Raw genomic sequence first — 12,607 nt, forward strand, 5'->3', positions numbered from 1 at the left:
AATAGATTCAGGAGAGGCAAGAGGAAGTACTTCATTCGAAGAGTAATTAACTTGTGGAGGTGACTGCCATGGAATGTAGAGATGGCCACTGGTTTAGCTGGCTGGGGGACTTTTGATGGAGGACAGGTTGGCTGTTGTGGATTTTCCGGGCTGTTGATGGTTTTGCCCACATCTATGGCTGGCATCCTCAGAGACATGTCACGATGTGAGTTGTTTCTCTCCATGGAATCCCATCTCATCACGACGTGCCTCTAAAGATGCCAGCCCCAGAGGAGGCTACAATATTAACAGTGAAATCTACCAGACCGTGTCCATACAGCTCAGAAAACCCACAAGTCAGTTAAATCCTAGCTGCAAAAGCCTTCGGAGGAGAGATTCATTAACAGTTATGAGCCATATCTAAATGGAACCATCATGTTCAGAGTCAGTAGCTTTCTGAACACCAGTGCTGGGGTGCAGGGAGGGAGTCTTTGGCAAGAGGCTTAAATGCGGGCCTAAATGAACTACTGCTCTGAGCCTACACAGCTTTTCAGAACTATTGGATTTGACACAACTCTCTTAGCAGTGCTTCTGCCCGTGGCACAGGAGATTGCTTGGCTATCAAGAGCCCAAGACAGAGGTAAATCGTTACCAAGTCGAAGAGACTGCTCCTCTTCAGGACGAGAGGTTACCTTGCAGCCACGGTGAGCCTGCTGGGACTCTTTGGCAGACAACATAATACAGCAGCATACAGGCTGATCCTATGCAGTCTTATGGAATGCCCTGGTTCACTGAAATCAATGCGCCTAGGAAGCGAGGCTAGGATGAAAGAGAATCCACTGCAGACTTAAGCAATACCGCAACTGTTGCATTTCATTGGTTACAACAATGTGCACAATGGGTTAAGATTTAAGGAGCAAAATGCTTACACCTTAATAGGGTCTTCACTGAAATGTTAAGGCGGCCTCACAAGTTCATTGCGAAACACAGAAGCCTATTTCATCTCTCTCATTAATGAAACAGATGTATTGTTCATGTTGTGATCTGTGACGGAGCTATAAGGGGACCGGGGGGCGCACGCCGTGCATTAGGGGTGTGCCAGTGGGGGTAGAAAATTGCCCCCTCTACAGGCGTGACTCAGAGACAGACAATGGCAAACCACCTCTGAAAGTCTCTTGCCTTGAAAACTCTACGGGGTTACCAAAAGTCAATTGTGACTTGATGGCAAAAAACCAACCAACCAAACCTAGGTCTAATTGTAGGGACAATAGGCTACCCAGCAGAACTTTTTATTCTGGCTTCTCCAACACAGAATATGTCAGTATTTTCAAGCTTTCCAGATGCCGGCAGGGGTATGCGCCTGAGGCTGAGCCATTACCAAACTTAAAAGACTTCAACAGGAAATGGCTGTTCTGGATGAGGAGACACCGTTGAGCAATCTCTAATAAAGATTTACGATTCTATTTCTCATCAGACATCAACAAATTAGCACACACCTTATTTACTGGAATGTTTTGCTTGATGTCTTGGATGGCCGTGCCTTCAGAGGACCAATTCCTCTCCACTTAGAAGCCCCTGCATGCTCACCCGCCAGCCTCAGCAACCTCAAGTCTAGACTACTGCAACACGTTCTACCTTGTCCGGGTCCTGCTGCTTAAATCAGCTAGAGGCAGAGTTGGGCTAATAGCAACAGATCACTACGAACACAATCATACGGATACTCCCAAGGGTTGCAAGGGCTCCGGACAGTCCTCCGAGGTAGTAGAGTGTTGGCATTGACTTCAGGCTAGAAAACCAACAATCCTATTTCAAAGATAGCTGTAGACGGCTTCAAGGGAAAGGGCTAGTGATCATGGTGGTGTGCACTTGTAGCTGGTGAGTTTTTGCATTGTTTAGTATTGTTCAAAAGGCCTGCCAAACCTGTTTCACCAGAGGACACGGAGCAATAAAAACAGTGTGTCTGCATCAGGATAAGAAAACCTCCTTCAAGCCACTTTTGGAAACGAGCATCTACTGCATCCAACACGAAGTTACTTCTTAATCCTTAGTGTCTTAAGCATTTCTTACATTTAACACATTCATACTGTGTGACCTTAGCCTAAAAAGACTCCTGAAGAATTACTACTGGACCATTTCGGTCTGTGGCGGGGAGAAGCCCTCAGTAATTAGAATTGCCCTTTGATAATGAAGGATGTAAACCCTGTGAGCAGAGGTGATGGTATCATCATGACCTTCCCTCAGACAACAAACAGGTCCAACCACCCCTGCCATGCAGTCTCTCTGCAAAATACACAGGTTGGAAGAGAATCAAAATGCAAAATAAGCTTAGGCTAGATAATAATAATACTTCAGTTTCCCTCCAAAGTTTCCAGCTTTTCTCCCCAGGGAGAAAGAAATACCAAGTCAAATCCCCCATCCTTCACAAGAGTGCTTCAGAATTTTGGGGAATTGTGTATCTGTGTGCTTTCCCTAGAATTTTGAGCTGGTTACCCATTTAGCCAGCGTTTGCTTAAGGCTTACAAGGTGCAGGATGTATTCAGAACACAGAAAATCAAGCAATTTTTCAAGCTCCTTCATTTAATGAAATGAATTTATACGGGTTCGGTATGTGAATAGTTCATCAAGCTTCAATACAGCAATTTACAAGTTTTCTGCATCTCGTGCATCCCCAAGCAGTCTGGGTGGAAGGGAAGTGGAAAGGCCTGTGAATCTTGGGCAAGCAGGGCACTGGATCCGGCCTTCTGCCTGGCCCAGGGCATGGTCTGTAGACACGCAACGTAACAACTGTGCCAAAATTAAACAGGTCCAGGCCTAGTCGGTGCTTGCATGGCAGAGCACCTGAGAACCCCACAGCCTTGGGCTTCCTGGAGAAAAGCTGGAATAATAAAGACACAACGGAACAGGAATGAAAAGCCTGCACAAGCTAAAGTATTTCTTCGGTGACATTATGATAGAGGTCACAAGAAGACATAGTTCCCAAGGCAGTTACAATAAATTCCTTGGTTTGGAAAGGGGCTGTTTCTGACAGTCACAATACGGTTGCTAGCTGACAACCCCTCTTGCGAGCAAAAACTCACAGCAGCCGAGAGCCAGGCAGCAGACAGAAGCTTGGTCCAGTGACTCAGCCCACACGAGAAGCTGGATGTAGCTTCTCATTATTCTAAAGGTGCCCTGCACTGCTAGAACGAGGGACATTGACTACTCTTTGAATCAGTCCTGCCCCTCTTCCCTGGATGTCCAGAGTAAGGGGAGATAATGGGAGATTAGATTTCTCTCAGGGAATGTAAGAGAGTGATCTGATTTCCCTAATCTCATACTACCAATTTGTAGCCATCATTTCGGGCCTCAGCAAAACACTAGGAAAATCGTGAACGATTCTTCTTTCCCTACAAAGTCCAACAGTAGCCAGATGAGGCCACAATCTGAATTGGGCTCACAAAGAAGGGGAGATGAGGGTTAGCACATTGTGCCCCACATATGGGTTCGCCTATAAGAAAATGGAAACAGGCATGTACACATTTTGAGGATGCTCTTAATCCCCAGAAGAGGGGGGGAAAGAGAAAGAAAGGAATCTTTTCCATGCCCTTTCCCCCTTTCCAGAGATAACAACAGTTCAGGACACGCATATATCTGCTTTCACTAGGAAAAGAGCTATACCTAGAAACTTAAAAACATGGTTGGAAAAGGAAAAAAATTCAGGAACAGACCCACCCACCTCTGGACATGTTTACTTTTTTAGAATGAATGATATGCTTTTTATGGCATGACTTGACTCAGTCAAAATGTATAACGTGAACTATTTTTTAATGTAACTATTTGGCCTATTTAGGGAATCTAAAATAAATGCCTTTGTGTTCTACATGCAAAACTTCAGATACATCCAGTACTTGAAAGAGCTGTAAACTGCTGCACACCATGGTTTTGCGTGTAGAGGGCAGGGACTGGTTAAAGCCTGCTTGCCTCATATTGGATAAGAACATAAGAAAGAGCCTGCTGGATCAGACCAGAGCATCTAGTCCAGCACTCTGCTACTCGCAGTGACCCACCAGGTGCCTTTGGGAGCTCACGTGCAGGAGGTGAAAGCAATGGCCTTCTGCTGCTGCTGCTGCTCCCGAGCACCTGGTCTGCTAAGGCATTTCCAATCTCAGATCAAGGAGGATCAAGATTGGTAGCCATAGATCGACTTCTCCTCCACAAATCTATCCAAGCCCCTTTTAAAGCTATCCAGGTTAGTGGCCATCACCACCTCCTGTAGCAGCATATTCCAAACACCAATCACACGTTCTGTGAAGAAATGTTCTATGGATGATAATTTCTGTGCACACTGTAAACATATACAACTCATTTTCAAGAATATTTGTAAACACCAGAAATTTTGGCAACAATTAGTAATTTGATAATAATACAATATTAAAGAGTTCAGTGTTTTCAAAGTTATTATGCCTAACTGGAGATTTGTTGCCATTTAATTTTCTTTACAAAAAATTGTTTTTAATTTCAACTCCACCCCTGGAATGGCAAAAATTGACACACATGTACTAAGGCACCACGGTGTGCAGCAGTTTACAGCTCTTTCAAGTACTGGATGTATCTGAAGTTTTGTGTGTAGAACACAAAGGCATTTATTTTAGATTCCCTAAATAGGCCAAATAGTGCAATTTTAAATGCCACTATGAATTCATAATTGTATGCCCTTAAAGTAACATATGCTTAGGCTGCACCGGAAGGTATTGGCATTTTGCTCTGGCTTCCTGGGATATTTGTAGTATTGTTCTCTCCCCCCACCCAAAATGTCCAAGAATTTGATTTATATCTTTACATCAGGGGTTAGCAACCCGCGGCTCAGGAGCCACATGTGGCTCTTTCGTTCTCGTACAGTACTGCAGCAGCAATACTGAATTTGATGGTGCTGCACTTGATGGATACGGCGAGTGCACCTCCTTGATTCTTTTTCTTCCTCCCGGCGTCCTTTCCCCTTCTTCCCTCGTCTGGCGCCTGGGAAGGAGGGGAAAGGATGCCGGAGGGAGGAAGGAAGGAGGGGGTGGGGAAGGAGGTGCACTCACCATGTCCCAAGTGCAACTTGCTGTCGTTGGCATCCCTGCCGCTGTCTATCCCGCCTGCTTGGCTGAAGACAGGGCTTGGGGAGGCCGGGGCGGGGCCAAGTGGCTCTTTGTGTGCTGGGGTTGCTGCACCCCCGCTCAGAGGATGTGGCCTTCCGGTTCTTCCAACTCCTGGCTGCTGAGACTGGATCCCCTGACTGGGCATCCCAAAGCAGTTGCTATTTGATCTTATTTGCTATTTGCTCTTACAGCCTTACCAGCTGGTTCATTTCAGAGGACTGAATTCTATGGAAAGCCTGCTTGCCTCAAACAGCAGATGAGAAGGCCAAACTTACATCTGGACTGTACCACTCCAGACTGCAGATGGGGAGCCACCTGACAGAAGGTATCTCCATGAAAACAAAACGTCACTTCTTAACACCTAGCCTCTATGTACGGGGATTATTTTTGCACTGAAGGGCATACATACAATCTGAAGCACCTCTTTTCAGATGCAGGTTTGCCACTTCATCTACTTTTTGGGAGAAGGAAGCCACAGTGACAAATGACCGGCCGAACAGATCAGTCATTAACAGAAATGTCTGAGGAGGTTGAAGTTAGTTAAAACCATTCTCTCTTCAACCGTAATAAAATTTTAACTGTTTATAAATTGATTGCTGTAACCTGCTCTGAGCCCTGCAGGGATAAGGTGGAATATAAATTTGAAAAAATAAACTAACACATAAACAAAAAACAAAGTCATAACCATAGTAAATTCAAATTACCTTTAGCATTCCACGGCCTTCTCTAGTCATTTATTGATCTAATTTTTGTGATATAGTTGCTCTATCATATGGACATAGTTATTAAGTGTTGCTTCATCTGTGACACTACTACAGATGGGCACTAGAGTCCATCTATCTATACATACACGTTAACTGTGAACCTTTCAAAAATCATACATTCCCCCATTTACAGTCAATTAAGAGTGATACTATAAACCTTTGATTAAAAAGAAAAAAAAACCCAGCAAGGTTAGCACCTTCTTACACAGCAATACTTGGACATTTCAGAGCTTTTGCTTCTTGAAAAAGTTGTATGGCAATTAACGCTAGGGTTGTTTTTATGCCAGCAAGTATTTTGTTTTGCCAGTATGAAACTCCGGCAATCGATTTCTTCTGGGTGTTAACAGGCAGGCTTACAAATGCTGCCAGTGAATGGCTTAAGGAGACCAACCAACATAATTCAGACATTCACCAGCATGACTCAAAGATATGTCAGTAGTATGTCATCACTATATTAGTGTAAGCAGTGATGGCGAACCTTTTTGAGACTGAGTGCCCAAACTGCAACCCAAAACTAACTTATTTATCGCAAAGTGCCAACATGGCAATTTAACCTGAATACTGAGGTTTTAGTATAGAAAAAACGGTTAGCTCCAAGGCACGCGTTACTTGGGAGTGGGGGTAGTCGGTGGCTTTGCTTTGAAGCAACTGTGGAACGTTTCGAACGGGTGAATCACGACCCTAGGAGGGTTTACTCAGAAGCAAGCCCCATTGCCAGCAACCTAGCTTACTCCCAGGTAAAGGATCGTGCTTTAATTCTTCCCATGAAAATCAGTCCGGTTTAACAGAGCTTAACAGGGTTACCTACACTACTTCCCCAAAACTAGGTCTTAGGTTTAATGCTAATAATCTCCCTGAAATAATTACACTATTATCACATGACAAACTCTGTGCACTCGTGCCCACAGAGAGGGCTCTGAGTGCCACTTCTGGCACCCGTGCCACAGGTTTGCCACCACTGGCATACATCATAGCTGGGACAGAGAAAGGCACGGCATTGTGGGAAGCCCACAAGTGCAGCATACGGAGCTAGTTACCATACAGCCCAGGGTGGACTCCCAGACACAATTCAAGCATAATTGCTTAAGGAGAGTCACTCATACTGATTGGCATGTGGGTGACCAGATATTTTGGTTGCCTTTTCGCTCTCCATGAGTTGTACACCAATCCTGAAGATAGCAGTGGTGACAGTTGTGGTATATCTGGAAAACTGGTGTATCCTCATTGCTGGGGACTTAGAAAAGCTTAGAATACTGAACGTTCCATTCTTCCCCCAGTGCTGACTTTAGGGCAGTGGTGGCGAACCTATGGCATGGGTGCCAGAGGTGGCACTCAGAGCCCTCTGTGGGCACGTGGGCACAGAGTTTGTCATGTGATAATAGTGTAATTATTTCAGGGAGATTATTAGCATTAAACCTAAGACCTAGTTTTGGGGAAGTAGTGTAGGTAACCCTGTTAAGCTCTGTTAAACCGGACTGATTTTCATGGGAAGAATTAAAGCACGATCCTTTACCTGGGAGTAAGCTAGGTTGCTGGCAATGGGGCTTGCTTCTGAGTAAACCCTCCTAGGGTCGTGATTCACCCGTTCGAAACGTTCCACAGTTGCTTCAAAGCAAAGCCACCGACTACCACCACTCCCAAGTAACGCGCGCCTTGGAGCTAACCGTTTCTTCTATACTAAAACCTCAGTATTCAGGTTAAATTGCCATGTCAGCACTTTGCGATAAATGAGTTTTGGGTTGCAGTTTGGGCACTCAGTCTCGAAAAGGTTCGCCATCACTGATGTATGCTCAGTTGCGTGTGGCCAGCTCCAGAGGCTGCGAAATGTGGTTCTAGCTCTCGCCCCTTATTTTCTTTTGTGATTGTTCAGGTTGCTGGTGACCAAAAAGAGTTTTGCCTTCCTCTCAACATCCCTACATGACTGATTTTTCACAAGGAGCAATTGGGGAGATGACAAGAATACCCTCTGCAAAGGTGCAATCATGATTTGTTAAAGGCTTTCACAGACTCAATTGCTTGTGGTGGATTTTCCGGGCTGTGGGGCCGTGGTCTGGTAGATCTTGTTCCTAACGTTTCGGCTGCATCTGTGGCTGGCATCTTCAGAGGTGTATCACAGAGAGAAGTGTGCTACACACAAGATCTATGAGACCACGGCCACACAGCCCAGAAATCCCACAACCACCAGTGTAGTCATGTGTTCCCTGGTTGGGGGAAACTGCATCCACCTTGCCTGCTCTTCTGACTGGCTTTACAAAGAAATCACCAATAGCTTATTATGAATGGCAACTCCATTCAACTGGCTTTCCTTCAAAGCTCTATTCCTGATGCTGTTCAATAAATGTTTGGAATTACTTCATCGCTGTCTGTGAAGCTTGGCAAATAGAAGCTGTCTGTGACTTGGCAAATAGACTCTATGCCCATCATTTGCTCACTACTGATTTCATTTGTCTTTAATGTTCTACTGTCTGCACATATCCAGGTTCACGATCACTGCTGGTGCATGATAAACAATGCAGGAGTGTTATCAGGCAGACTTGTGGCTGGGCAGGGGTGTTTCTTGAACCATCGGCTCTAAAGGTGCCATAGACAACACAGGCTAAGATGGATGCCATACTCTGAAGTCTGGACTTTAGTTCTAATAGCAAGAGTTCTGCCTGGGCAAGTTCCCACCTCAATATGTATAGCAGCCAGCTATTCCTTCCTCGAGAATAGCCATTTGGATCACAATAGCCACAGCCCTGGAAACAGAACACCTGTTCACTTACCCACAAAGAATATGCTAACACCAGCCACTCTCAACTCAACCAACTCTCCTGAGTTCTATCCTTACCTAGCTTAATCCTCTCACGCCCTTCCTGCCCCAGTATTGGGAGGACCACCCAACCTTGCTCTGAATTAGAATACCCCGCAGCTGTAATTTCATCAACTCCACCCAAAATCTAATCAAAAGCTGGACGCTCCCTGGCTTTGACTTATCAAGCCATTGTCCACTGTGCTGTTCTCCAGAGAACAGAAACTCCTCTTTGTGTAGAAAGACTGGCGCTCTTAGCATAGCCAGAGGGTTGATTTTTCCTATACCTCACCTGCCCAGACAGCAGCCCCTTCCTTGCCCAATGTTCTCTGGACTAGCTGTGCCCAATGCACTGACCCCTTCCTCTCGGAATTCAATGCAGGCGGGAGCCAGGCAAGAAAAAAAAAGGCTCACAAGAACAGAGTGGTAATTAAAGGCACAGTGGTCGCTGTAACTGTTACTCATGTTGAATATTCAGCTGATGGTTGGCACTGCACTGCATATGGAATCCACCCAGGCCTCTACCCTGGTTGGAGAGCTATCTGAGGAAAGCCAAGAGGCACAAGGAAAGCCATATGGGCACCAGTCTGCAATAGTAACAGATAGCATGTGGACTCAAGAACTCTGCACATGATGTGGTGTATGGATCGCAGACAGTAGGTGGTCCTCCCACCCTCTTTGGGATTCCCATTCTTTTTAAGAATCACCAACTGATGCAGATAATGCAGTTATTGGATCATCTCTTGTAGGGAGCCACATCAGAACTTTTCATCTGGGCTCTGATCACATCAGACAAAAAGTGTCATCAATGTTTGGCTAGAAACAGCAATGGTCCAAATGGCTTCACACTTCCTCGCCTGCAAAGGTACATCAGCATGTCAACACACTGACATTGTACTTGATGCTTCACAAACATGCTTGGGGAGAGTTCTTTCCACTACGCATACTTACCCCGTTATCACCTATGGCAGGGGTCTGCAACCTGCGGCTCTCCAGATGTCCATGGACTACAATTCCCATCAGACCCTGCCAATTGGCCATGCTGGTAGGGGCTGATGGGAATTGTAGTCAATGGACATCTGGAGAGCCGCAGGTTGCAGACCCCTGACCTATGGGAAACACACAGAAGCAATGGTGAAAGGAGGAATTTTTGAATAAATATGCAATAGGTGCATTGGATGGAGGGGGACATCTTTACAAGTCAAAGTCTAAGACTGAGAATCCTTTCTTTACCTGCGTGAGGTAACACAGTCTTTGTACTGCTGGTTGGAAGACTTGGGAGGATTGCAGGTTGGTGCTTTTGTCCTGGAATAACTTCTAAAAGTTCTGGGCCAGGCAGTTTTAGCAATATGCTGTACCAAGCCTTGCTGCTTGCATGCAGTGTCCTTCCTCCAAAGGTCACTAATCTGCTGATGCTGGGAGCGGATATACGCAGGACAAAAGGTGATAGCCCATGCTGTGATCACTTCTTCATCACAGCCGAGTCCTGGCCAGACTTTATATAATGGAGCTGTGATTGGCTGAAGTCTGCCAGTAATCCCTGAGCTGCTCTGTGGCTGTGTGGTGGGATGCAATTTGTTTTCCAATTCCATCAAATGGGCACAATGGGAGTTACTTATATTTATGCCAGTGTTTACACCAATGGATGTCATGACAACACTGCATATAGGCTGGAAGGGCCTACTTTCCCCACCCTAAACTTGCTCGCTTTAATAAGTAACTCCTAGCGGTAAACTTTGCCGCCATCCAAAGTAGTATCCAGACAGTCTTAATATTGAACTGTCAATTGCTCACACTGATGCTGGCACCAGTATAAATATACCCAGTTGCTTGAGAAGCTGTTTAAGTTCTAGTCTGCTACTGGAAGAAACCAGAAAACAAACATATATAATATGGCTTTCCCTTCTAATAAGGAACAGCAGTTTGCATTTCATCAGTATATAAAAAGGCTGTGCATATTGTATTTTTGATAACATACAAACATAGTTTATCGGTCAAGTCGTCAAAGGCAGGCTTTTTATGGTATGAAGGGTTCCTGAACACAAAAATTTAGCAACACTATATGACTTGGATTTCTTGGTGATCAAAACTCTTCATACCCAAGCTATATCTAAAAAAGGACTTTTGTATCTTCATGTCCCACAATACTTGACATTACACCAGGAGTGCAAAATATTCCATTATTTTGCAAGAATTTCAAGGGAAGCGAGTAGTAACAACTCCTGTCAGACTACTCAAGTTTGAGATGTCTTTTCCTGATTGACAACAGGGAAGTATTTAGCTTTGTGATCTGTATCTGGGGAAGATAAATTACTGCGATGAAATGGCGTTACGTTTCCACTCACATCTATTGTAGAAACGGAACAGCCCGTAGCTTCCGCTGTTCTGCACTGTACGATTTTGGAAGGAGATGAAACCCACCCTTTAAAAAATTAAAAGGCCAGAACAGTCCAGATATGGTGCAGAGAGGGAAGTTCAACCGTGCTCTCCAACAGCCACAGTAATCCTTTTCAATTTGTGCGGTGCAAACTCTCAGTGGAGAATCAGACAAACAGTTGGTTTTCATTACTAAAACATTGTTTTATAAGGATGATCACTAATCTTCAATTGTTTCCAGCATTCAGACTAGAATTCGATTTTTGTGCATCCGTAAGTAAATAAATATTTGGTTTATCGCCATGCATCATTTTCTATGTCTGACCAAAGATACTGCTTGCAGGTTTCCAGCCTAGATGCTCATGTCTCCGGAATTACAGAGTAGAAAGAACCACATGCAGCTGCAATAATACTTCCACTATCGCTTACCTATGTATTACTCCTATAACCTGGATGCCTGATGTCAAAACAAAGGCCCCTACTCTCATACAGGAATAGCCTGACTGCTCTGAGGAGCTCACTGATCAAATAGGCCTTGTGTCTAAACCACCCAGATTCCGCTATTCACACCCATTGAGCTACTGCGTAAGTAATAAAGGCCCAAATCAATTTTGCCAAATAACTATGTGAGATCCCAGAGCCCTCTTCCAAAGATAACCGTCCTTGATAATTCAATCATTAGCCCAGGGAAGATCATCGAGCCACTGCTCAGCCTTTATCCGATGAAGAGAGCTACAGGACTTACCTTGCTCTTCTGCAAACCAACACTGCCACCCACCTGAAACCATCCCACCTATGTTATAGGGCTGTTCTGTATCATCCCACCAAGCATGGCTATATATGGATGCCCAAATCCCCTTGAGTGTCCATTTGTCTGCACATACCTAGAATTCAAACACATCTGTAGGATCCAAGATCCTGCACTTGCATTATTGATCGAAATATAGTCACTTCACAGCCTATAAACAACATATATCAAGCCCCTCCAACTTTGTAGTAGGTTTTACTCGAACTTCCAACCCCAACTTTGCAGTTGGTTTCACTCCTGTGGACATCACTGGATCTTTTCTTTTGTTCCTGGATCACCAGTTCTTGAACGGGTTTCAGTTTTCAGGATTTCAAGAGGATTTCCCCATCTTGGACCAGTTTTTTGTTCTCCTGACCTACACCAAACCTAATCTGATCCATCTCTTCAGGAGAATGTATGCTTTCCCTCTAGATTCCCCATAACTGCCCTTAGGCGACAAACAAGAGTGCTTTGATTGTGTGTTCCTGCGTTGCAGGGAGTTGGACTTGATGGCCCTTGTGGTCTCTTCCAACTCTATGATTCTAAGAGTTCCACAACCAGGATTATTTATTTATTTATTTATTTATTTATTTATTTCGATTTATTATACCGCCCCATCCCCGTAGGGCTCTGGAGATGCTACTATATTATGCTACTATATTACAATGCTGTTTTTACTTTCCTTGAATTTCATGTTCTAGCTCAGTGGTGGCGAACCTTTGGCACTCCAGATGTTATGGACTACATTTCCCATCAGCCCCTGCCAGCATGGTCAATTGGCTACGCTGGC

General features: G+C 44.7%; 1 protein-coding gene across 2 annotated transcripts in view; it reads right to left on the reverse strand.

Moving 5' to 3' along the window:
• Positions 1-12,607, reverse strand: part of LOC125426857 (SERTA domain-containing protein 2-like) — a 751,974-nt gene that overhangs the window by 7,453 nt on the left and 731,914 nt on the right. Inside the window, exon 1 of one of the 2 annotated variants that reach the window (XM_048485667.1) lies at positions 11,076-11,135. The exons of the other annotated variant lie outside the window; for it this stretch is intronic. The gene's annotated coding sequence lies outside the window, so the exon portion shown is untranslated. Of the gene's footprint in view, positions 1-11,075; positions 11,136-12,607 lie in introns of those variants that run through there. 2 annotated transcript variants of the gene reach the window in all.

This window comes from Sphaerodactylus townsendi, linkage group LG02 (genome assembly GCF_021028975.2).
Source record: "Sphaerodactylus townsendi isolate TG3544 linkage group LG02, MPM_Stown_v2.3, whole genome shotgun sequence".
Lineage (NCBI taxonomy): Eukaryota > Metazoa > Chordata > Lepidosauria > Squamata > Sphaerodactylidae > Sphaerodactylus > Sphaerodactylus townsendi.